The following is a 27,711-nucleotide window of genomic DNA, read 5'->3' on the forward strand; positions in this document are numbered from 1 at the left end:
CAGATACTTCAAAATAAACCAGGGCTTCCCCGGTAGCTCAGAGGTTAAAAAAAAAAAAAATCTGCCTGCAATGCAGGAGATGCTGGAGACACAGTTTTGATCTCTGGGTCAAGAAGATACCCTGGAGAAGGAAATGGCAACCCACTCCAATATTCTTGCCTGGAGAATCCCATGGACAGGAGAGCCTGGCAGGCTACAGTCCATAGTGTTGCAAAGAGTTGGACATGACTTAGCCACAAAACAACAACAAAAACTTCAAATAGAATCATCCGGCCTTTAACCCCACTCTCCAGGGTACTTGGGTTGTCACATTTCCTTCAGCTTAAAGTGATAACTCTGGTCTCTCTGCCAGGAAATGATGCACTGTCCACCTCACTTCAAACAATCCCAAATTGGTCCAAGCTCTTCACCCTTCCCAAGGGGGTATTTATGACATTCAGAATCCTAGCTTTGTGACATGACCCCCAAACCCCACTTTCAATAAGCCAACACTTCTAAGGGTAGGAGGGAAAAGTCCATTTTAAACAGCAAACTCTTAATGCCCAGAGCCTATGAGACCTAAAATGACTGAGATGAATAGAGTGAAAACCTGGGTCCTCTCATGCACATTCTCTTCTTGAAACTGAGACGGTCCAGCTTGATGTTTGGTACAATGACAAATTGTTCTGGGCAGATTTTCCAAAGTAATACAAAATCCCCGAGTCCCTCTGTACAAATTGTCTACTGTGGTGGCTTAATTTCATGTTTTTAGTTTTAAGGAGAAGAGATTTGGATAAATGTTCTAATGTAGTAATTAGCAATTACATTAATAGCATTGATTTCCCATTATGTTGTCCCATTATTCTAATTATATTCCTCTTTAAACAATTTTTCAGAACTGCAATCTTTTACTCAGATGAGCCTAACACCCCAGATAACCTCCTCTCGCCATTGTCCACCCAAATTGGTAATGAGTCCTGTGCTATTTAACTTCACATCACACATTTTTTAAAATCATTCTGGAAGAGCTCTGAGTCAATGTATTCTCTTGAGCAATTACCGCCAGGACCCAGAACCGACGTTGCAGTAATCAAAGCAGGTGGCCATTTGGCAAAGCTCTCTACACAAACAGCTCCTTGACATCCCACTAATGTGCTTGAAATCTTACCCTTGAAGAGCACTTTTGGGAGATCTTTGGGGGTTTTCAGTCTTTAACAGTTTCTGAAAAAGAGCAACACATGTCAAGCAATAACCAGGAAAGAAGGCCACTTAACAAGAGCCTATAAGACACACCAAATACTCTCAAATGAGAGCTAACTAACACTCTATGTTTCATGCACTATTCTGAATGCCTTACATGTATTAACTCATTTAATTATTTCCAATACTTGTATAAGGTATATAATATTATGATCTCCATTTTACAGATGAGGAAACTGAAGCTCATCCAAGATCATCTAACAAATTAGGGGACACGGTCAGAATTCAAACCCAAGCAGGCTGACTTCAGGATCTGTGCTCTTCACTGATGCTGTTTTACTTTCTGATATGTTTCTTTTTCAGCCCTCTCATGAGACCAGCATTTTATGTCTTCTTGGACAGATGTACTTAATGATGAGAAGGTTAAATAACTTGGCCAAAGGCACACAGCTAAGTGTCCAGCTATTATGTAAACCCAGATATTTCTGACTCTAGAGATGTGCTCCTTCTCCTCTGCTGCCTACCCAAGAATATATCACAATATCCAATCATGATGGCTATTTATCAGCAAGACCAAAACAACCATGAGATAATAATAATAGGCTATATGGTTTACTAACAGAAAAAATGGCAGATAGGTATGGCAGAGCCTACTAGTTGACTGACAAATCTATTTCATCTTCCTCTTCCTCTTGGGCACACACTGCACTTTCAAACATCCTTTGTAGTCAAGTGTAATGAAGTATCTGAGTTTCAACCAGTGAGTTTTGGCCAAAATATTGTAGCAAAATATTTCAACTTTCTTTCCTCACACCTGAATGGAGAGATACCAAGAACCTAGAGTAGGGAGGAGCCACAAGAGTGAGGGAGCCTGGGTTCCCGATTGACCATGTGGAAGGTTGACCAACCAAGAAGACATCCAAAGGACTCTGGCAATAATAAGTAAGCGTTAGGAATTCCCTGGAGGCCTAGTGGTTAGGATTCTGGGCTTTCACTGCTGTGTCCCAGGTTCAATCCCTGGTTGGGGAGCTAAGATCCCACAAGGTGCGTGGCATGGTCAAAATAAAAAGTAAGCTTGTACAGTGTTGAACCATAGAGGTTTCAAACTTACCTCTTATAGCAACTACTGTTACACCAACTAATATAAGATAAAAGTTGAATGTTGTCATCAAAAACTTAGAGTAAGTCATTCATTTACAGTTGGATTTTGGATAGAAGAGAAATAAATGACTAACTGAGGTCGAAAAGCTGGAGATCATGTGGAGTATCCACAAAACACTTGGCAAATATTTCTCTACAGTAACTCGTAAAACAGTTCATCACTTGCCTCCTGGCTTTCACTCCTAATGAAATGGGCTGCCATTTGGATGTATTGAGTAGCATCACATGATCTGATATTATTACATGATCATGTCTGTCTGCTGTGTTGAGATTAGTTTGCAGGTCAAGGGTAGAAGAACGACAAGAAGTTAGGAGGCTATTTCCACTGATCACAAAGAGTGAATTTGTGGAATGAAAACTCTCCTCCTACAGATGGATGATGCCTGATTCTCCTAAAGACTGTTTCTGAACCACCAGGCCAGGTAGAGTTACCACCATGGGTTCTGAGAACACTATTGCTTCTGCTTAACGATATTTCAAAAACAAATCAAAAGTGAATAAACTATTTGTATCTGAGCATTCTGTTTTTTCTTTGTTAACATTTTCTTTCAGATGGTTTTAATTTTCTTTTGAGATTTTATATATATTAAAAAGCAATGTCTATCCAGTTACATAATTGGACATAGATAGCCAATTTATTTAAAAGATCATTAAATACCTAATTTTGTTGCCTGTAGAATCATGACTTCTATAAATTTGGGCTGTATGAAAATAGAAGGGATATTTCAGACAGTTCAGTTCAGTCACTCAGTCATGTCCAACTCTTTGCGACCCCATGAATCGCAGCACACCAGGCCTCCCTATCCATCACCAACTCCCGGAGTTCACTCAGACTCACGTCCATCGAGTCAGTGATGCCATCCAGCCATCTCATCCTCTGTCGACCCCTTCTCCTCCTGCCCCCAATCCCTCCCAGCACCAGAGTCTTTTCCAATGAGTCAACACTTCACATGAGGTGGCCAGAATACTGGAGTTTCAGCTTTAGCATCATTCCCTCCGAAGAAATCCCAGGGCTGATCTCCTTCAGAATGGACTGGTTGGATCTCCTTGCAGTCCAAGGGACTCTCAAGAGTCTTCTCCAACACCACAGTTCAAAAGCACCAATTCTTCGGCACTTAGCTTTCTTCACAGTCCAACTCTCACATCCATACATGACCACAGGAAAAACCATAGCCTTGACTAGACGGACCTTTGTTGGCAAAGTAACGTCTCTGCTTTTAAATATACTTAGGGGTCTGCAAACTGCAATAGGGACTGAGAGATTCATACTGGCCTTCCTGAGACAGACATTTACAGTTCGAGGAAACTCCCCAGGGCATAAGCATGAAGACCATAAAACAGATAGTAGGAAACACCACCTCCAATGCTTCAGTTTAATATCTCTGTCTCACCTTCAGATAAGCCTAGAAAACATGTTACTCCATAGACACCCTGCATAATTTTCCAGTTACAAATGGTTGTATCACATTTATTATATCTCTGCCTATGGTGTGATCACATTCTAGTAAAATCCTAAGAGATTGGCAGGGCTGGAAGCAGTGTTCTTGGAAAACTATGAAGAAGTAGGAATTCTAGCATGCAGTGTTTGAAAGTGAAAGTGTTAGTCACTCAGTTGTGTCCAACTCTTTTCAACCCCATGGACTGTAGCCCACCACACTACAGGATGCAGCGTTTATCCATCATTTATACCCAAATTCCAGTTCAGTCAGTAATTAGAAAGCAACCCACGCTCTGGATCCTGCTTAATTGCCTAAACCTGAAGGGTATGCTTGTGTGTCCACCGTTTGTTCTAATTCATGTCATTACTGAGATTCACATCTTAGAAGTTAGGCTTTTGTGGTTTGTTTTGGGGTTGTTTGAAAAAGAAAAAAAATTTTTTTTAACTAGAATGGATAGACCGGTACTCCCAGTGTTCCTCAAACAGAAGGAGGAAGGACTCTCTTCCAAGTCAGTATTTAGATTCCGTACGCTGTCATTAATGATGAAATGATCCATTGCAGGTGCTGAGAAGAAAAAGGCAAAATGGGACAGCCACTGTTTTCCTGTTTGCTGACCATCATTCAAAGGTAGAGTTAGCCGTTATTGAAATAAACCATGGAGAAAATATCAAAATAAGCCTATTACGCTAGGACCCAACCATTACAGCCAAGGAAATAAAACAATAAATCCTTTGAAATGAAGAAATATAGCAAGCGACACTTGAAAACTGAGAGGTGTTTTGTCACTAAATTGCAGCATTAATAGTGCTTTGATGCTCCTTGCTAAATTGTATAACTCTGACACTCAAAACGAACATTTGGAAAATCACACTTATTTTATACAACTCGTTAGCAGAAAAGAAGAAAACAAGATGATGTTTTAAAACCATAAATCTCCTTTATAACTAACTGTGAACCTAATGATATTGGAAGACGAAAGAAAATTGAAAGGGAAAGTATGATTCCAAACTGCATTATAATCTTGGGTGTAAATGAACTATTATCTCATTAGTAGAGGATAAGTCCTATTTGGAATATGATGCTGAATGTTGGCAATATTCCTTCTCTGATAATGATAGGAAACTCGGAATCACAGAAGTTATTTCTTTTTCATTATCAGTGGGACATTGGTATCATTACCTGTGATCTTTTTTAACAAATTTTTCTTCCTTACATATATCCTCGTGTATCCCAACTAATGAAATATCACTTAAGTTTATGTTACTTAATAAAAATGACAAATTTAAAGAATCAAAAGGAAATTGGATGCTCACAGCACACTGTTCCATAGGCAAGGTTTATGATCACCAGCACCATTTTCAGACTCTCGTTAATGCTTGCTGGTATTCTAGATGTCTGTTTACCCATTCTCATTTTAATTTGTTAAAGGAAGTTGAAGTCATGACTCAGCTATAATGTGGCAGCATTTGAGTATTAAACAAAAATGCAAATCTAGCAGTACCTCCCTAATGAGATGTAGCAAGCTCATTTTTCTTCATATCATTTCTAATTCAGTCTCTGGTTTGAGGGAGCATTTCTGTGGCACATGGTCATGTTTAAACTTTATTTTATTACTTCTAAGCTTCTCCCACATTATTAGTCAACTTGAAGGCCTAATTCTGAAATCTGTTGGCTTAGAGATCTGCATAAACACTTGGGAAAATATTTTTCACACAGCCACTGCACTGAACAGAAGGAATATCTGAGCTGTTTTTAAAGTGTCCTGTCTGTGTACAAAAGTGACAGCTAGGTTGCTGAGCTCCCAGTGTCTTTAGACATATGCAATGAGTCTTTCTCATCTGTCTTAATTTTTCATTCTAAATAATGCATGATTCTGTCATTACCGGCAGACGGAAGACTCCTTGAGGGGTACCTAGTTGTCTTAATTTGGGTCTTGTATGAATGGAATATTGGGGAGCTGATCTTAGAAAACACCTTGAGCTAGTGGGGAAAACAAGAAGAGAAAGGAAGATCTGTGAAAGATGGGTTAATGAGGGATTACTCTATGGGCAACCCAGACTGTATCCCACAAGGGACTCTCTAAGCAGTTGTCTTTTCTAAGACCTCAAAATTGCTGAAGGGCAAGGAAACAAGGCATTAAATCTTTCTGGTTTCTAAACTTCAGTTTAGCAGTTGAGAGCTACTCCTGGAGCATGAACCCCTCAGGACTTCCGGCCTGCCCAGCATCCTAATGAAACACATTTTCAGCAACCAGAGAAGACCTGAGGTCAGAGAGCTGCAGGAAGCCACCAGCAGGTAAAGGAACTTCCACGCTGGTGCCTCCAAGAGAGCCAAGGGCACATGGGCAGGGACTCCCCACAAAAGGAAGCAGCGCTGTGAGGCAGGATGCTGACAGGCTCGGCTTGAATCTTAGGGAAGCAAAACTTGCCACCGTAATTAGTCTCTTTCAGTTCAGTTCAGTTCAGTTGCTCAGTCTTGTCTAACTCTTTGCGACCCCATGGACTGCACCACGCCAGGCCTTCCTGTCCATCACCAACTCCCGGAGTTTACTCAAACTCCTGTCCATTAAGTCAGTGATATCAATTAGTCCCTAGCATGCAAATTATTTTAGCTAAAAACAATCAAGGCCCAAATGACTCAGGAAGAAACTTTGACCTTCCCCATAACTGCCTAAAACAATTCAGACACAGGACCTGAAACTGCATGTAAAACAGCTTAAACTGGTTTTTTCTCCTTAAATAGGCTTTTGTTTAACCAAACTTTGAGTTATTTTACAAAGTCAGCACTACTCATGTGCAAGACAGGAACCTCTGTCTCCCAGACCACCCCAGAATCAAGAATCTCCAGTATACCGAACCCAAAGAATAGAAATGTTGTCACCAGAACCTTTTACAAAAAGAGTGTTAGTCGCTCAGTCGTGTCCAACTCTTTGCAGCCCCGTGGACTTTAGCCTGTCAGGTTCCTCTGTCTGTGGAATTTTCCAGGCAAGCACACTGGAATGGGTTGCCATTTCCTTCTCCATTACAAAGAAAGAAGTCTTTCAATAAGGAAAATCTGGCTTGCAGTGCAAGTAGCTTATGGACTGATTCTAGACTAGCCAATCAGCTTCCAAGTTTCAAATATCCCTTACCCCTTAAATTTTTGCTCTAAACTCTGAATTGGGAAGACAGATTTGAGCTGTATCTCCTAAGGCCGGGAGAAGGCAATGGCACTCCACTCCAGTACTCTTGCCTGGAAAATCCCAGGGATGGAGGAGCCTGGTAGGCTGCAGTCCATGGGGTCGCTAAGAGTTGGACACGACTGAGTGACTTCACTTTCACTTTTCACTTTCATGCATTGGGGAAGGAAATGGCAACCCACTCCAGTGTTCTTGCCTGGAGAATCCCAGGGATGGGGGAGCCTGGTGGGCTGCCATCTATGGGGCCGCACAGAGTTGGACACGACTGAAGTGACTTAGCAGCAGCTTCTAAGGCCATCAACCTCTTAATAAAGCTCTTTCTTTTTTCAAAGCCTGTGCCATAGCTTCTATGTGCTTCATCAGGCCGGGAGACTTGTTCCATAAAAGGCCTGTTCCTGGAATAGAGCTATCACCAGAAATACCTGCAGAGAATATGAGCTAGATGTGGTGAAGGGAACGGGGCCTAAAGATCAAAGTCCTCTCAATGGATAAAGCTGTGGTAGATATATACAATGAATATTACTCAGCCATAAAAAGAATGAAAATGTGCCATTTGCAGCAACATGGATGAACCTATAGATTATCATCTTAAGTGAAGTAAGTCAGACAGAGAATGATAAATATCAATATGATATAACTTATATGTGAAATCTTAAAAAATAATACAAATGAACTTATTTACTAAACAGAAGCAGACTCACAGACTCCTAAAACAAACTTATGGTGACCAAAGGGGAAACAGGGGCAGGGAGCAGGGATAAATTAGGAGTTTGGAACAAACATACACACATTACTATATATAAAATAGATAATCAACAAAGACCTACTGTATAGCTCAGGGAACTCTACTCAATACTCTGTAATAATCTATATGGGAAAAGAAGCTAGAAAAGAATGGATATACGTACATGTGTAACTGAATCACTTTGCTATACACCAGAAACTAACACAACATTGTAAAAAAAAAAAAAAAAAAACACTATATGGTATCTCAGTGGTAAAGAATCTGCCTGCCAATGCAGAAGATGAGGATTTGATTCCTGGGTCAAGAAGATCCCCTAGAGAAGGGAATGGCAACCCACTCCAGTATTCTTGGGCTTGCCTGGTGGCTCAGCTGGTAAAGAATCTGCCTGAAATGCGGGAGACCTGGGTTTGATCCTTGGGTTGGGAAGATCCCTGGAGAAGGAAATGGCTACCCACTCCAGTATTCTGGCCTGGAGAATTCCATGGACAGTCTACAGAGTCCCAAAGAGTGGGACACGACTGAGTGACTCTCACTTTCACTTTAGTGACTAAACTACAACAACGAAACAAAATTTTAATTTAAAAAAAAAGAAGAAATTAAAAAACAGAGAGTGGTTAAATAAACAGTAAAAGATCTTAAAAATAAAAAAGAAAAAAAAAATCCTCTCTGTGTTCCCTTGTCACCAGCCAGAAGAAGCTAGAAGAGTAGAGAAAATGTCTTCCTCCCCCCAAAATCCCTGCTTCCCCTTTACTCACCATGTGATTTGGATGCATGACTTAAGATCTCTGAACCTCACTTTTCCATATAGTGAGGTTTGTGATGCTGAGCCTCTCTGGGTGATAATAAGGATTCCATATAATGATATGATACTGTATGTAAATTTTCCCACAGAGGACTCAGCCTACAGTAGGTGCTCAATAAATGCTGGTTATTTTGGTTGTGATGATTATAATCTTTACTAACTGTAATGCCCAATAAATATCCTCTGAACCTCAGCCCCTCCTTGAAGAGTAGGATAGTCCTCTCACCCCCACGGCAGATAGTTTAGGACAGGAAGCAGGAGGAGTCTGTTAATCGCCACTGCATCACTTCTCTAGCACATTTCTCAAACACAACACATTTCGTGACATCGTGTGCTGGATGCAAGCAAGCAATTCTCTGAGAAACCCCAGCAGCCAAGCAGGACATGTGACAGAAATCAATCCTCATCTAAACTCCTCATAAAACTCATTAGAAGCCCTTATTACACTCAGAAGAAAAGAGTCATAGGATAAGTAGTCTGTTGGTCTGTGAGTATTGATGTCATCTAAGGGAGATACTGACTGATTTCTATTAACTTTAACACTGTTGACTGAAAAAAATGAACAACGTGAAAGTTGAAAATTATGTTTTATTCGGCAGATGTATTGAGGTCTTAAGCTCAGGAGACACTGCCTCTCAGCTCTGAAGGACCATTTTGAAGAGGTAAGGAAGGAAACAGGATATATTGGAGTCTTTGCAACGAAAGCCAGGTAGTTCGAACATCAAAAGACTACTGTTAATTAAAGAAAAACTAGACAGCTGAAGTTGATGAACTTAGCACTTTTCTCTGTATGGGAAGATGCGCGAGTCTGGGCTCACTGCACTCATTCCTTTGATACGCACCATAACTATCCAGGGCCCCGCATCCTGATTCCCTCCATCCTGCATCCCCTAAGGGTGCACATTAGGGGGTGACTTCAGTGGCTGATTGTTTGATGCAAGCAACATCATTTACTACGGAAGGTGATGATACTGTGATATGGAAGGTGACATTCTTCATCCACAATATTGAGACCCACTCTTGCCCCTTTCCCTCCAGCAAAGCTCCAATGCCCTTGGGCTAATTGTACCATGAGGTCAAAGTCACCTTCATCCCAACAACTAAACAGGCGAAACTCCAAGGTGAAAGAGACACGACAATAGCTGTCATCAGGTAGTTTTCACTGTGAAAAGGAATACTGCTCCCAAGTTCATACTAATGTCTGTTGACTTTCATAATGCCAACCTTTCCATTACCTTGCTTTCCCTCTCTGTTTAAAAAAAAAAAAAAAAAAGAGTAGGAAAAAACTCAACAAACTCCTGTTCCCAAAGTTATTCTGTAGCAAAACAATGTCTTCCTGGACCTGAGTTCTACACCACTTGTGAAGTGTCAGTACAGCCCTCAGTTCCATAGATCATCAGGAGACCTAGCCCTTGCTCATCTTTATGTATGTGGCTGAGTATTCCCTAAACTATTCCTCCCAACTCTGCAGTTACTAATAAATGTCCTGGGGAAGCATTAGAAATGAGAATACTGTGCTGGCTTCTATCCTACTGACCCCACTTACTGACAGTTAAGAGGAACCGTAGGATTGGAGGAAGGAAAAAAGAGGTCAGGGAACAGAGAATCATATCATCCATGAGTTATTATATTGTACATTTATCTGCATTGGAATCAATCAGCTTTCTATTACACTGAGTACCTAAATAGTACATGTGTTTTTATTGTTGCTGTTCAGTTGCTAAGTTGTGTCCAACTCTTTACACCCCCATGGACTATAGCCCACCAGGTTCCTCTGTCCATGGGGTTTTACCAGGCAAGAATCCTGGAGTAGGTTACCATTTCCTTCTCCAAGCAATCCTCCCAGATTAAGGATCAAACCTTGTCTTCTGCATTGTCAAGCAGATTCTTTACCGCCGAGCCATCTGGGAAACCCCTAATAGTACATTTACTTACACGTAATTTTTATATAGGGTTTCCCAGGTGGCGATATGTAGGAAGACTGAGATGAGAGAATTAGTTATTATGGCCCTCAATTTTACAAAAGGAAATGAATGGTTAATGAAAACCTACTCACTTGGTAAACTTCTATATCTCATTCTGATGTGGCTGCATGTCTGGATGGCAGGCTGAGTTATAAATAGTTGATGCTAAGCTCTGGTGTGGCAGTGCCTATTGAATTGTTGCCTCCATAAACTTTTTATGTGTTCCACTGGAGAAGTGAACCAATTAAAAAGTTTTGCCCATTTGAACCCTCCACATAAAGTATCTTCAGCAAGTAGATAAACATCTTTGATGCCTTTGACTGCTTGGTGAGCTAAAATTTTATTCAAATTGGCTTTGTAATATCTTAAAATATACATCCCTGTGATGTTCTGCTCTTACATTTATACTAAATGAGTATTTGAATATCATTAAACCAGAATACTGGCTGAACTTTTTTGTCAAAGGAAATTTCAGAAATTTTAATTTGTTCAGGGCCTCCTTTTTATTAAATTTGTTTGTATCTCTAACTATTCCATTCGACCTCCCTGGCATCAATGTGAAGAAATTCTTTGAGAAAAAGCTGATAGTTATGTTTTATGGAAGCCAAAGTCCTCCTTGCAAATTAAAATTACATTCCACTTTGCTGAACACTAAGAAAATCAGCTTTGGAAAATTACCTCAGCCCTAAAGATTGGGCTGCCACTTACCAGTCAAACCCTGTTCTTTTAATGTGCATCTGTGAGCAAACATGCTTGGCTCTGACTCACACTGGACTAAACAAAATCTCATTAATAGACTTGGCCTGAAGAAGCACTTGAAAAGGCAGCTAATCATGTTCTACATGATAGGAAATGTCACACAAAATCAGAACAGAGGTGAATTTTTGGACAAGCACTTCCATCAGAGGACTACCCTCTCTTCCAAACAATAGTTCAGAATGGGTCGAAGCTGCTCTTCCAACTGCTTCCATCCCTTGACTGAGATTATTAATAAGCTATTTTTAAAATGAAGACCAGGAGAGAAAAGAAAGAGGGGAATGCGACAGCTTGCTTGTAATAAGGAGAAAATAAGCAACAACAATGGCTTGAATGCTGCGGTGGGCATTGGTGTCTTAGGGACATGAAGGGGAAACTGATCCTGCCTTTCAGAAGCACGCTGTAGAGGGGATCCTGATCAACAAAATGAAATGAAACAAAAACACAATTACAAGACAGTATAATCTCCAAGCCAGGCTTCAGCAATACGTGAACCATGAACTCCCAGATGTTCAAGCTGGTTTCAGAAAAGGCAGAGGAACCAGAATCAAATTGCTAACATCCTCTGGATCATCAGAAAAGCAAGAGAGTTCCAGAAAAACATCTATTTCTGCTTTACTGACTATGCCAAAGCCTTTGACTGTGTGGATCACAATAAACTGTGGAAAATTCTGAAAGAAATGGGAATACCAGACCACCTGACCTGCCTCTTGAGAAACCTATATGCAGGTCAGGAAGCAACAGTTAGAACTGGACATGGAACAACAGACTGGTTCCAAATAAGAAAAGGAGTACGTCAAGGTTGTATATTGTCATCCTGCTTATTTAACTTATATGCAGAGTACATCATGAGAAACACTGGGCTGGAAGAAACACAAGCTGGAATCAAGACTGCCGGGAGAAATATCAATAACCTCAGATATGCAGATGACACCACCCTTATGGCAGAAAGTGAAGAGGAACTAAAAAGCCTCTTGATGAAAGTGAAAGAGGAGAGTGAAAAAGTTGGCTTAAAGCTCAACATTCAGAAAATGAAGATCATGGCATCTGGTCCCATCACTTCATGGCAAATAGATGGGGAAACAGTGGAAACAGTGTCAGACTTTATTTTGGGGGGCTCCAAAATCACTGCAGATGGTGATTGCAGCCATGAAATTAAAAGACACTTACTCCTTGGAAGAAAAGTTATCACCAACCTAGGTAGCATATTGAAAAGCAGAGACATTACTTTGCCAACAAAGATCAGTCCAGTCAAGGCTATGGTTCTTCCAGTGGTCATGTAAGGATGTGAGAGTTGGACTGCGAAGAAGGCTGAGCGCTGAAGAATTGATGCTTTTGAACTGTGGTGTTGGAGAAGACTCCTGAGAGTCCCTTGGACTGCAAGGAGATCCAATTAGTCCATTGTGAAGGAGATCAGCCCTGGGATTTCTTTGGAGGGAATAATGCTGAAGCTGAAACTTCAGTACTTTGGCCACCTCATGTGAAGAGTTGACTCATTGGAAAAGACTGTGATGCTGGGAGGGATTGGGGGCAGGAGGAGAAGTGGTCGACAGAGGATGAGATGGCTGGATGGCATCACTGACTCGATGGACGTGAGTCTGAGTGAACTCTGGGAGTTGGTGATGGACAGGGAGGCCTGGAGTGCTGAGATTTATGGGGTCGCAAAGAGTCAAACACAACTGAGCGACTGAACTGAACTGAACTGAACTGAACTGATAAGTGTTGCTTGAATTGGGACTGAAGCAGGCAAATAAGCTCTAAAGTCAAATTGGGGGAGTCAACATTCTACAGAAGATGCTGAACTGAGGCTTCGAGGATGGGTAATTCAGAAGACAAATGAGGGAAAGACACTGCAAGCTGAAGGAATGGTGTTTGAAGGTTCAGTATTGCCAGAGCAGGGGCTCAAGAGGCTAAAGGGAAGAAGTGAGGCTAGGCAGGTAACATGAAGCCACTTCAAGAAGGATTTTGAATGCTTTAAAAAGAAACTTGGATTTGGTTCTGCAATTAGTCTAGAAGCAATTAAGATTATTGTGTAGGAGAATAGCATGATTATACACAATTATTAGAAAAATCTCTCTGTTCACAGCACAGAAGAGAGGTTTGAGAGTTGCAAGAACATAGTCAGGCTTACCTCTAAGAGGGACAGGACCCCTAACCCAAATATAGTGGTGTATTTCATGGACCATGTCTGTTAACACTCTCTGTTGGAGTTCTATAGCCATAGTCCCCGATTATTTTTTAGCACCAGGGACTGGTTTTGTGGAAGACAGTTTCTCCATGGGCTGGGGTGCAGGGAGGATGATTCAGGCAGTAATGCGAGCAATGGGGAACAGCAGATGAACCTTCACTCTCTGGCCCACCACTCACCTCCTGCTGTGTTACCCCATTCCTAAGGGCCATGGTTGGGGTCTTCAGCATGATGCTAAACTAAAATCTAACAACAACAAAAAGAGAAAAGACCCTGATGCTGGGAAAGATTGAGGGCAGGAAGAGCAGAGGCAACAGAGAATGGGATGGTTGGATAGCATCACCTACTCAGTGCACGAGTTTGAGCAAACTCCAGGAGATACTGAATGACAGGGAAGCCTGTCATACTGCAGTCCATGGGGTTGCAAAGAGTTGGATACAATTTAGCAACTGAACAGCCACAAAACTAAAACCAAACTTTATGAGGAGGCCAACTGGTCTAAGTTAAGGCTCTCTGATGGCTTAACTTAAATTTGAGAATAAATTACAGAATTTAGACTATTCAATAACATAAACATTATTTAAGTCAACTTTTTGGCAAGTTTTGGACAGCTGCATATCACAAGTTACAAGCTCCCTGGCACTTACCTGATACACACGGTTTCTTTGAAACTCATTAAGGATATGCACATGCATTAACTTCAGTGCCGTGCCACTGCCATCTGTGAGAAGTCTAACCTACTCAGTCATTTGAGACTCATTCAATATGCCTCAACACATTCAAAGTGGTGAATTTTGGAGTTCCTTTCCCGTCAAATCCTGATTTTCCAGATATTGTCTTGCCTTTATCTGATGATAAATTCTTAAGAACCCACACCATCAAGTTTGCTCTCCTGAAAAACTTTCGGCAAGAAAAATAAAGAAAAACATGAGGAGATAAAGCTCAGACTAGTACTTGTCTCTATTTATCTATGCTGACAGCAAGTTAGGGAGGAAGAATTCAGAACCTCCATAGCACTTAGACATGAATACTACATTGGCTAAGTCTTCATTACTCAGCTTATATTGTGGGTCTATCTAGTAACATATGCCTAGGACATTGGATGGTACATGCAGGAGTTGTGTAGAAACTGAAACTTAGACAGGTTATTCAGCACCTTGTATCCAGCAGAACTGGAATTACTGCCCAGATCTTCCTGAAGCTTTAGCCTGAGATGTTCCACGGTGCCGTTCCACCATCTTGGAGGTAACGCTCCTTCCTGGTTTCTATTCAGGAATATAACTGAATTTCATCAAAAATACAACACAAGCAAAGAATGGATTCAAACTTCTGATACATCTCCACACCCAAGTTTCCAAAGCTTGAGAACAGTCGAAGCTTTCTGGTGTTCATAGTTTTCATATTTTTCCCCCGAAGTCTTTTTCTGTTTTTCTCAGTAAGAATTCAATTCCTATACCACTTTCTTATTTAAAGAGTTGGGTTTTATGTGTGTTATGACAGTTAAATATTCCATCTTCTTACAACTAAATATAAAAACCAATAAATGGAGGTATGAATTTTCACAATTTCACATTAGAATGCATCTGCCTTTGGTTTCATCAATTTATATGTGGTTATTTCTTATCATAAATAGGCTCTGAGCTGTCAGAATGATCCTTTTCTTCACACATTCCCCAAACAAAAATTTTGCACAGAGCTATCTATACCCCCAAGAAGCATGAAAAATACAGGTTTCTTGACAAGGAAGAAAACATGATAATTGATGACTAAGATAGGCTGCCCTTCTCTGGAGGTTTTTAATTACCACCTTTCATTTACGTAACACTTGAAGCTCTTCCAAGAGCTTTCAGGTACATTATCACATTTGTTCCTCAGCACAACCCCATAAAGAGGGAGAGTGAATATTATAATCATCACTTTTAAGAATAAACCACTAAGAATGAGAGAGGTGAAGTGATTTGACGAGGTCACACAGCTTGTTATGGATGGAGTTAGTGCTAGAACTCAGGACACCTAACACCTCATCAGATATTTCCTACCATGCATACCTTCCATAATTCCATTGGCTAGAGAGATCTGGTATGGCTCCTCTTAAAGACCTAAGGAGTGTGCAGCTGATGGCAAAGTTAGTGTAACAGTTTCTTTTATGAGCATTTGTTATCTTTCCATTGGACATTTCAAAAAACTATGGTTTGAGACAAGAGGTGGGATTGTTGACATTCATTCCAGCAAAGCCTCTTCGCTTTAGTGTCAACTCAATCACTTGCTAGATAAGCATCTATAAGTCTCATTTTCCTTAAGCATCAAATAAGCATGATAATAGTACCTCTCTCATGAAGTTATTGTGAAGGCTGGAAGAAATGATGCATGTAAGGCACTTAGCATGATGCCTGGTATATAGTAAGTGCTCAACAAATGATTGCTGCTATTTCTAGGGTTGCTGTTGTCACCATCATTGTCATTATTATTATTATAGATCATGGTGTGTGTAATTCTTAACTCTGTGGCAAGATTCTCCAAATAATGCCAAGCTGTCATTTGGGGGTTATACTGGCATGTACTTTTCTGGCCCTTACTCAAATAATAAGGTTTGCAATTCCATTGACTGGGTGTGCTAATCAGAAGCTTTTTAAAGGTTTCTCTTGCCCATTGAGGCCACCAAATAATCTCCACAAGGGTCAAGCTCTATAATCACCCCCGCGGTCTCACCAATTATACAAGTCAGCACTTACATCCATGATGGAAGATCTATGGTGAGATAAAATGAAAAGTCTAAAGACCCAAAATCAAACTTATCTGTGGTCTGGTTTATTCTTTCATCATACCCAATACTCAACTTTTATCTACATAATAATTAAATAATAAGACATTTTCTTAACCAGCATCCTGCCCATTTTTAAATACATCTTTTATTAGATAGTAGAGCTTATAAAATATTCATCAACACGAGCTACTGCAGTTTTTTTTTCTGCTGACCTAACCTCAGAGCTGCTCAAGTGGAAATTAGATTTTTTGTTAACTTGCTGAAACTGTCTGCATTTGCTAGATTTCCTAAGAAGCAGAAAAAAAGTAATTCTGTAGGATTAATAAGGGCAACATATATTCTTATTCCAAAAAGACACACAAAAGGGGGGCAGAGATCCTATTCAGTGAGGATAATTGATATTGTAGCACAGCGTTCTGCCTAAGCTCATTGTGTTTTGAATAGGTGCACAGCTTCTTTGAATCCTCATCAAGAATAGCTTGTGGGTCTCTTATGTCTTACCTTGAATTAAAGAAGACTTTTAGAGACCTTGTGAAATATAAGATACTTATAATGTTAATCAGCATAAATAGACATCTGATTGCACTCCCAAAAGAACAAGAAAGAGATTTTGTCATTTTATAGATTTTGCTCCTAACTTAAAAGTAGGAAAATCTAAGAATTGTTACTTATCTGCTCTTTGCATACTCACACACATAGTCCCTATTCTTCCCATGCTCTCTTCTTCCCTCAGTGCCTTTTGCTCCTTTATTTCTCTCTCTTAATTAAAAAGTTAAAGCTTCCAGAAGATTATTGGTTTGTTATTGACTGTCTTGCTTGTTTTTCTGTGATGATTATAAAGCCAGGACCTCAAAGTGCCCTCTCTGTAATCCCATATCTTCTTACCTTGGCATTTTGGTTTGGATGCAACTTCACTGCAGACACTCAGAGACTCACTTGATGAGAATGTTCATCAAAACACTAAAAATAGACTAAAACCCTAAACTTCAACACGCAAGTCTCTGACTCCTCTACTGTAAAAAAAATGCAGCCTGCCCCCTACACGGAATCCCTCACACATGCCCAGTGTCTCAACTGCAATATGAGACCAAGTGAAGTTTCCCTATTTTAATTAGATTTAAATTTCTCTCATTAGGGAAGAAGGAAATCTGCTTAGCATTTACATTACTGAAAAGAAGGCAACTTTGAGCCACACACAAGAGCTTGAGACCACCACCCCCCTTATATTAACAATTATTGCAACAACATTTTCTTACAGAGATGTGTTTCTTGCCCACTCAGACACTAATTTTATGGTAATTGAAATTTATGCTATTGATATTAAGAAAATTGAACTGTGTGAAATGAAAATATAATACAGTATTATCGTACTAGTTAAGTTTTCTGTTTGTAATTTAAGGTCTTCAGGGCCACATACCAATAATCTGCTTGAAATTTTTCTATCTCTGAAGTAACCTTAGCAACAGGATAGCATCCAAGTGGTACTTCCATTGACATACTTTTTATTTGATTAGAATGTGTTTATCTTAGGATGTTTATCTTAAAATGGAAGTGACGGTAATGGTCATGCCCTCCTGTTTTTATTTCCCATTTCCGTCCCCATTTCTCACATTGCTCTCCCTCCCTCTCACCGTAAGACATGAAGAATCCATGTCAGTGGTTTCCACCAAGTAAGCCCCAAGCTTTCTGGAAAGCTTCACCCATTACACCGGGTAGAAAATCCAGATGCCGTCCAAGCATTACCTCCACTTTGTCACCATAAACAACCTAAAGCAATGAGTCTGGTTTTTTGAGTGAAGCTGAGGAGATAACCTCATTTCTGAATAAAGTCCAGAATCCTATGGCCTGTCCTGCTCAGTTAGACCTCTGAACTTTGACACATCCATCTGGTTCCAATGATATCTAGACACCCAACCCAAGATCTAAGACCATTAACCATGATGCTCAAGAGAAGGCTCTACCATCCTGCCCAGCATCAGACACATCTGCCCTAAGAAGAAGAGTGCTCTAATTGGAATCATAAATTGAACAATGATAAAGGAAGAGTTAATGCCATCTGCTTCCTTCTCCTACTGTATTCAATAATTAGGCTTCTCCTCGCCTCACATTTTTTCAGAATTCTGGTCTTAATCTTTCACCGTATAACTGAGTTAGAATTCTAATTCTCTATTTACAATAGTATTCACTAAACTTTTGTTTTGTATTTTATCATTTCTGAATTCTTGAAATGCCTAAAAATCAACATGTACATTGACTATAATATTTCCTTCTTTTCTAAAATGCTATTATTAAATCAATAAGTGTATTAATCTACATCATCCTGAACTCACTGAAATCAAATTTTCTCTGGGTAATATCACAGCCATCTATATAAACACCTAAATGTACGCTTATCTCCCAGGATACTTAAGCCCTCCATGTTTTACAATGAAGCCGCTCAACCACTCCATAAATTCAGTCTCATTATTGGACTCTGTGACCTGTCCAGTTCTCCTTATCCCCCAAATCTTGACAAATACATCCTTACATCCCAGTAATGGTAACTGGGCTCTTACCTTGTCTCACTTCCTTTAGCAACATTCTCCCCCCACCACCTGCTCATTGTGTAGCCCTGTAAGTCTGTCAATGCACCTTATCTCTGCTGAGTATCCATCAGGTGTCCTGTGCTCTCCGGTGTATTCTGGGGCACAGAAAAAAAGAGACCTTATTGAACTTCACAATGTTTACTTTTATCTTTGATGTTTCTCTTGTTTTCACTTTGAACTAATGTGGCAGGGGGCATTTTCATCTCTACAGCACTTATGTCCTCTTAAGAACTCTGTCTTTGGCTTATTATGAGATCCTCGTGGCATCTCAAGCTCCTGGTTTCTTGGGTCACTCACCGTTACCTATATCATGGTCATGGCAGCCCTCAGTGGCCTTGGCTGGGCTTTCTCCTCTTTCCTGCTGGTGACTATTGTATCATCCTTTGTTTGCTCTTGGAGATCTATTGGATTTTCAGGACTGACACTGGACATTTTACCCTGGGCAGTCTTGGTTATGAGGATTATCATTGTTTCATGAGCAGATTGAGGGAGGGAGACCAGTGTAGGAGTTCAAAAACATAGACTAATATCACAGGAACACTGAGGAGGCTATTTAATTTCTCTGAACTTTATTTTCATCTATAAAACGAAGATAATAATACCATTAGTATTATATGAGGATTAAATAAGAAAATGTATGTAAATATCCGATTACAGCTTCTATCATACTAAGCATTCCATAATATGTAGAAATTATTAGCTATTATTATTAGGTGACATGACCAAAGACAGAGAGCAAGTGAGTGATCTAATTCTAAGCCATTCACGTGCCCTGTTTCATCTTCAGGGCTGACCTAATGGTGTGGATCTGTTGTCCCGTATAGAAATCTCCCCATCTGGAGCTCTCTGATCACCATGGAATAACATGGGCCTCTCTTCCCTTTCCTAGAAGAAAAGTAGTCATGGGATAAACTAATTAAACTTACTTTGTGTTAGTTATACTGAGGAAAACTTTAATCTACTGGAAGAAACCAAAAGTGACTCAAGAAAAAACTGTTTTAATCATCTGCGCTGTATGGCAATGGAACAGACCACTGCATAAGATGGCAAGCCCCCCACCACTGAAGATGTTCAAGCTCAGATAGATGTAAAGGGTTAAGTAAAAACTGACAGCCTAATCTTTGTTTCTTTCCAATCTTGAGATTCTAACGATTAGGAAACAAGACAGCCTCTCAGAATTTATTCACTCATTCAACATTAACTTTCAAAGAATATAGCAGGGCTCCAAATTGTGGTTTGATTTGGAGATTCAAAAGCTCTTTTTTTACAACCACTGTAGAGGAGAAACCATGGTATAAAATTGAATCACTATGCTATGCACCTGAAACTAACACAACATTGTAAAGTAACTATACTTCAATTTTTTTTAATGGATTAAAAAGTACAAAGAAGAGCATTGTGGTGATAGTTCCCTTCCTAGAATAGGTCGTCTACCTAAACTCTTTAAGGTAATTAAGAGGAAGGTCAAAGGTTCTTCCTGAGTCTTTGGGGGCTTGTTTTTAGCCTGAAATAATCCACATGTCAAAGAGATGCATTTTGAGGTGCCAAGTTTTGCTCGCTTACATGAAGCCAAGGTCCCTACAATGACCTACAAGGTTCTATGTGATCTGGTCACCGCATCAGGTCTCTGGCCTCAGCTCCCACCACTCTCCCATCCATCACTCTACTGTAGCCAAACTGGCTGCTTTGCTGTACAGACACTCTCTTGCCACAGGGCTTTTGTACTTACTGATATCCTTTCCCCAGATCTCCATGTGGTTCACTCTCTCACCCTCTCCAGGTCTTTACTCAAATACCATCTTTGCAGTGGGATATTCTCTGACCACCTTCTCTAGAATTTCAAGTGTCCACTTCCTCAACTTTCCCTAACCCTATCTTTGCTTGATTTTTTCCCATAGCACTTATATGTTTAACTTATACAGCATGTTAAACATGTTACTTTTCATCACATTGAATTGTCTGGCCACACGCACTAGAACATCAGATCCTAAGGACAGAGATTTCCTTTGTTTTGTTTACTGCTGTGTCTTTAATGCCTGGAATGATGCCAAGAACATAGGAGGTGCCTAATGAATCTTTGTTGGATAAAGGAGAGGAACAGAAGGAGCTCAGATCTCTGACCTTGTGGAGCAGACCTATCACCTTAAGCTCAGAGAGAACCACTGTTTTAATAAGTTCATTATTACATTCTCCCTTTGTTACAGCAGCCAAACCAATACTCAGTGAATGCAGAGAGAATGATTCTCCTTCGGCAGAGAAGAAACGATGCCCCACTCCAGCATCATTCATAACTTCCACAGGGTGCTCTTCTGATAGGGGATAAATTCATGAGCTAAGACAGACATGGCTCTCCCTTCACAAAGTCTACATTTGAATAAAGAGGAAGGCATTAATCACATAATTGCACCAACAAATAATAAATTGCAAGCAAGTAAGACCAAAGAGAGGTGGCCAGGAGAGCCAACAGAGAGAAGATGTGACCTGGTGGGAAAGCCTTAAGGAAAATAAACAGGGAGGGTGGACTTCCTTGGTGGTCCAGCGGCTAAGACTCCATGCTCCCGATGCAGGGGGCTCAGGTTCAATCCCTGGTCCGGGAACCAGATCCCACATGCTACAACCAAGAGTTTACATGCCACAACCAAGACCCAGTGCAACCAAATAAATTAAAACACACACACACACGCACTCGTGTGTGTGTGTGTGTGTGTGTGTGTGTGTGTGTGTGTGTGTAAAACTGATATGTGTAGGGTAAGGAAGTCTTTCTTTGGGAAGGAGGAGAGGGAAGAAGCTTCCAGGCAGAGGTAAGAGTATGTGTCAAGTCCCTGTGTTTGGAGGAAGTGTGGCAAAAGTAAGAGAATGAGGGAAGCTTATTGGCTGGAGCAGACTGTGGAGAAGAGAGGCAGGTGCTGTCTGAAGGAGCCCAAGAGATAAGAGCTGAGGACTTTTGACTTTCTATCATGAACAGTGCAAGCCCACAATGTGCTTTAGGCAGGAGGGCAGGTGACATGACTGATACAGGCCTCCTGGCTTTCAGAAATGTTCTCTGGACCCGCAGAGCCCCCTCTCTAGCAGAGTCACTTCCCAGCTGCCCCTGAGGTGAGGATAGACTGAAAACCTTCGGAATGGGAGCCTTGCTTCTGTACAGGCTTGCTTCTGTTACAGCTCTTTCATTTGGCGCCTCACAAATTAGTTGCAAGAACTTGCCCTGGAGACAAGGGGATGTAAATGCAGACGATGTGGAATTGTAATAACATAAACATTATGAAACAATGCAAACCAGTTGGGCCCCCTGTGGAGAAATAATCCCTGTGCTCCTTTCCGAATTGTCTTTATGGAAATTTCATAAAATTTGCCATTATTAAAACTGAGTAGCAATTATTTCTTTCTTTGGTTCATCAGTTGTGGGAGGAAAATTAATTGCGTTCTCCTTCTTTTCTGGAGTTCATCAGCTAGGAATGAGGCAATGAGGATTGACAGGCTCAGGCCCTCTGTTGATGGAGAGAAGGCAGGAGAGCCTGTGGGATGTTATCACAGATGTGACTTTAGAGGTGGGAGCGTTTAAGAGAGAGGTCGTGGCAGATGCGGCCGCGCTAACAAGTGTGCTCAGGAAGCCCAAGTCATTACGGTGTGTTGACATAACATTTGCCAGCTTCACAGGGGCCATCATTGTAAATTAGATTTAATATTGATCAGGCCATTCTCCATCAGGGCCAGGAGAAAATTGGACACAGAGTTCTTAGTCAAAATTGGCTCTTAAGATTCTGCTTTCTAATTACCATAGAAGGACAGAAATCTGGAGCCTGGCTGGCTGGCCCAGCGTGGCAATAACTGCTCTCCTGTCCCCTAAGGGCCGTGCAGAAGTGACAGCAATTTCCGCTGTCTCTCCATTTTCTATCCCAGCCTGACTCTGCTGTGCAGCAGCAGAGCAGAGAAGGAAGGGTGAGAAGCGGGATGTGGCAAAGGGACCAGGAGGCTTGCAGGGTACAGACGGCTGTGCTTCTCTTCTCAGTTGTCACCTCAGAAAGCTGAGAAACTTTTTAAAGAAATTTGGTTTGCCCATAGTCTAAATAAGTTATGTGTTTTGTTTTGTTTTGTTTTTTTTAAGTCCATTCAAAGTTAGGAGTCTGGATAAATTGCCAGTGTATCTCCCACCACCACTGGCCTACCTTGACCCTTTGAGGGAATGTGGTGGACAAGCCTGGGTTAAATCCTGACCTTTAGAGAAGCCTGGCGGGTTATAATCCATGGGGTCACAAAGAGTAGGACAGGATTGAGAGACTAAGCATGCACTCAGTTGACCCTCTGCACCATCTGACACTGGGCTGATGATTGACATCTCTGAACTTCAGTTTCTTCTACGAAACAGAAATCATGATACTACCTGTCTCAAAGGGTTGTAGTAAGGACTAAAAGGATAATGAATTAATTAGGCATTCAGCTAATATCAGCTATGTTTTGCAGTACTATTATTGTTATAGGCTTAATATTGCCCTTATTATGATATGATTTGTTCTATTAGACAAGAATATTAATGCTTATAATAACAATAGGAGCATGACATCTAATTTTTTACTTTAAAAACAGTCACTGGCCAAGACAACTCCAAGAGAAGTATCAGAAAGCAGTTCCCAGGCCGTTTTAGACACTTATGCTTCTCTCTACCGATTCCAGCTCCAATCCAGAGGCTTTCAGAACGCCCAAACTTCAAGTTTCTCTGTTTGACATCTTTTCCCTGTGAGCTTCAGGAGGACCTAATACTTCTCAAGACTTATCCTCACCTTTCATGGACTTCCCAGGTGGGGAATGTACTGGAATTAGAAATCACATCCCGTTTATCTTTGGATCTCTTGACACTTTACACAGAACTTGGCCCATAAAATCCAGGCCAGAACTAAGGTGAAGCAAGGGAGGCTCCTGGGGTATAAAATCTAAGGCTGTAATCACTCTCAAGCATAGCTCTATACTTTCACGACCCTGAGAATTAGCACTTCCTTAAGTTTTGTGCCCTAGAAGCCTCTTTTACGTCATCAGGGTCCTGTCTCTGCTTAGAAGAGATGCTTTATCAAGATGACATGAATAGATGAATGATAAGAAAAGGATTTCCCAATTGTTCTATAACCCAAACCCCCAGCCCTGGGCACCCAGATGCTACTGCTGGTTTGCTGGCCTGGATACACACAGGAAGAGAAGATTTTGATACAAGAAAGTTTTTAGGAATCTGCTGTACCAATAATAAATGTAAAAGTACCTGATTTAATATTTATTTATTTGACTGCATCAGGTCTTAGTTGCAACACAGGGGATCTTCCTTGAAGCGCAAAGGCTCTCTAGTTGTGCTCCACAGGCTTAGTTGCCTTGTGACACGTGGGATCCTAGCTCCCTGAAAAAGGAATTAAACTCACATCTCCTGCATTGAAAGGCAGATTCTTAACCACTGGACCATCAAGGAAGTTCCCAAAGTACCAATTTTTAAAAAGCAGCAGTCCCAGGTTTATCTTACCTGAAAAAAACTCTTCCTCTAAGTTTCATCAAGTTATCGGTCTTCAGAATTAATTACAAAACTTCAGTCCTACCAGAAACATCTGCTGCCCGTTAGTAAAACACTAACCAAGGAACTGAAAGAAAGCAGGTCCCAGGAGCCTTAGGTCCCCGATTTATTAATTTACAAAGCTTGTTTCCTCCTTCTCCCTCAAATGATTTCTAGAAAGAGTCAGGCAGGTCTAAAATCTCTGTGGGATTTTACTCTCTGTCCCCCAGGACTACTTCTTACACAACCGACACCTTTCCATAGGAATATATATATATATATATAGTTCTCTTTGACTGTACCTTCTCATTCAATTCCAGCTTCTGCCTTCAACTCCAAAAGCTTTCTTCCCTTGAAGCCATAAGTCTCCTAATCCATCCTTCCCGATTCTCATTTTAGTGAGTTCGTCTTCTCTTGGAGACCAAACTGCAGCTGTGGAATTTCTTTACGGAGTCAAACCATGCACTAAAAATGTTCAGAATTTTATCATAAGCACAAGGCACGTGATAAAACATGTATATATGAAAAAGCATCGAGATGATGATAAACCGCTAAAACGTCAACCATTTGTTGTGCATTTAGTATGTGCCAAACCTTCTTTCACTTTATTCTGCTACTAATTAGTTCAGTTTCCTCTCCTATAAAATATGCCATGTGAACTGATTTGTTACCTTATTTCAATTTGAAGGCATCTAGTGTGGGGCTACGAGTGTTACTAAAGCTCTGAGGACCCCAGGGCCTGACTTAGTTATATACTGAAGTGGACATCTATCATTTGTCCCTACCCAGCATCCATCCCCCTGTTTCTAGAAATGGTGCCCCAATTTTCTTTTGGAAACCACTTTTCTTCCTCTCTCCAACCATATGTAAGGGGTTGGACTCAGCCTATTGGTTTCAGAGATGGGTATGGGTCAGAATTCTAACCAATCTGAATGGTGCACATCCTAGTGCCTGTGGCTGCCCATGTGTGGACACGCTGTGAAAGTCAGAGGGATGGAAGGGAGTCCCAGACCATGAGCTGGAGAAGTGATTCCTTCCCTGCACAGGATGGCCATCAGCTGAAAGTTACTGAATGGTCACTTTTCTTTCATGCAGGAAGATCCTGCCAGTAGAAAGTAGACTTAGAGCTGGGGCAGAAAGATTCTAGAACACCTTGTGTGGACTTCTGGAGCCATCTCTGCCAGAAGTTGGAATTTGCAGTTACATAAAACAATTTGTTTTCACTTAAGCTAATATGATACAGGAGACATTCATAATAGCCTGAAAAGTGAAAGTGTTAGTCACTCAGTCATGTCCGACTCTTCATGACCCCATGGACTATAGCCTTCCAGGCTCCTCTGTCCATGGAATTCTCCAGGCAAGAATACTGAAGTGGGTTGCCATTCCCTTCTCCAAGGGATTTTCCCAACCCAGGGATCAAACCCACATCTCCTGCATTGTAGGCAGATTCTTTACCATCTGAGCCACAAAGGAAGTCCACAATAGTCTGAAGCAATGGCTGAAGCATTGATTTAAATCAATTGGAGGGACATCCCTTGTGGTCAAGTGGTTAAGAAACCGCCTGCCAATGAAGGGGACATGGGTTTGCTTCCTGGTCCGGGAAGACCCCACATGCACTAAGCCTGTGCACCACAACTACTGAAGCCTGCACGCCTAGAGCCTGTGCTCTGCAACAACACAAGCCACCAAAATGAGAACTGCCCTGTAACGAAGAGTAGCCCAGCTCGCCACACCTAGAGAAAGCCTGAGCACAGCAACTAAGACCCAGCTCTGCCAAAAACAAACAAACAAATATTAAAAAAAAAAATCATTGGCGAGTAGTGACTGCCACAGTAACACAACCGCTTGGCTCAGACCAGTACTGCCACTGTTTTCACCGTCAGATCTGCCAGACAAGCACCCCAGTGATTAGCCCAAATTGACCCCAAAACAAGCTACTGCAAGTATCTTTACTCATTATACCTAAGTATTTAGGGGGTGGTTTGGAGCAGATCCCATCCTCTTTCAGAGAGAGAAATGCCTTCCTGATGGAACTGACCTGCAGTTAAGAAAGCAAGGTTTCTGTCCTCCAGTTAAATACTTCAGCAGTAAGAGCGAGGGCTCGAAGACAGGGGTGTTTTATTCTGCACCTGAACGGTGGAGATTAGGTGTGCTGCAGCTTCACACCCAGAAGCTGCAGCGGCTAATGAAAGCTGAAATGAGGGAGGAACCAGCGTGCTAGGCAAGGGGAAATGGATGAACTTGGGAGAGTGGCTGCTGTGGAGAGCCTTTCCTAGGCAGAACCTCTAATTGTATGAGCAATAAGGATGACACCGCAGAGGCTGGAGGCTTGGCAGAAGCCGAATGTTGCCTAAATGAGACCGTACCAAGTTTCTAAACTTTGGTCTTGGTCAGTAAGACCTGACTGGTTCAAAGATAGAAGTATTTACATAAATCTTCAGCCTTTAGAGCAGATTCCATGAGAAAGCTCCAGAAGCACCATGATAGGCTAAGGACACAAAAGCACTGTTAAAGGACCTGCAGGGAGATGTAGCTCAGCCTTCACTGATGCGTTCACCAGATTTCTGAGCTCTATTTAGACTCCTCCAAAAATAAATCTTTTCTTTCTCTTTGCTTCTTCAAACTGAGGCATCTCCTGTTGAACAGTGCTAGGGAGAGGCAACGTTGGACCGAGTAACACATTTTTAATGATAGGAAACAAAGCTTTAATCATCATAGTTATTTACAAAATAATGTCTTCCTTGCATTTGGTTTAATAGCACTTTGTCCACAGCTTTCATCAAAACAACTACCCATCTGACTTATTGGAAGATTATATGAAATGTCAGAAGAGCTCCCTGGACTCATAAAGTGCTTCCTTGCCAATCAGGATTTTAATTTTGGATGGGGAAAGAATAAATACAATAATCATTGAACACTGTGACATTAACTGATCAAGACACCCACTTCCCTTGAATTATCAATTTCACATTGGCATAAAAAATAGATCAGTGACAATTTAATCCCACATCTGGTGACCTTTAAGTAATGCTGTAACACTTCACAGCTTTGTCATTAGCATGTCATCAGCCTTCTCTCTGAAAGAAATGATACCTAAATCCTTCATTTTAGAAATGTCTCCAAAGTTTGCTAATGTTTAATATCTGGTAACAAATCTAGAGAAGTATAAAGGACCCATACCAGGCAACTTTGTCAAAAGCAATCTTCAAAATAATCCTATTATAATTTACCATGTGAGAGACATTGGATAGTCAAAAAGCTATAGAACCATGATATGCATTGTGTTCAAGGGGAGACCTGCTCACAGCCACATCCTCCTGGTGGGTAAGGATGTTGGTGCCAGCACTGTGGGACTCCATCAAGATTTCAAATATACACCCCTTTCTACTCAACAGTTCTACTTCTAGAGTTCTAGTCTACTGA

The sequence above is a fragment of the Ovis canadensis genome, chromosome 3, assembly GCF_042477335.2.
Source record: "Ovis canadensis isolate MfBH-ARS-UI-01 breed Bighorn chromosome 3, ARS-UI_OviCan_v2, whole genome shotgun sequence".
Classification (NCBI taxonomy): domain Eukaryota; kingdom Metazoa; phylum Chordata; class Mammalia; order Artiodactyla; family Bovidae; genus Ovis; species Ovis canadensis.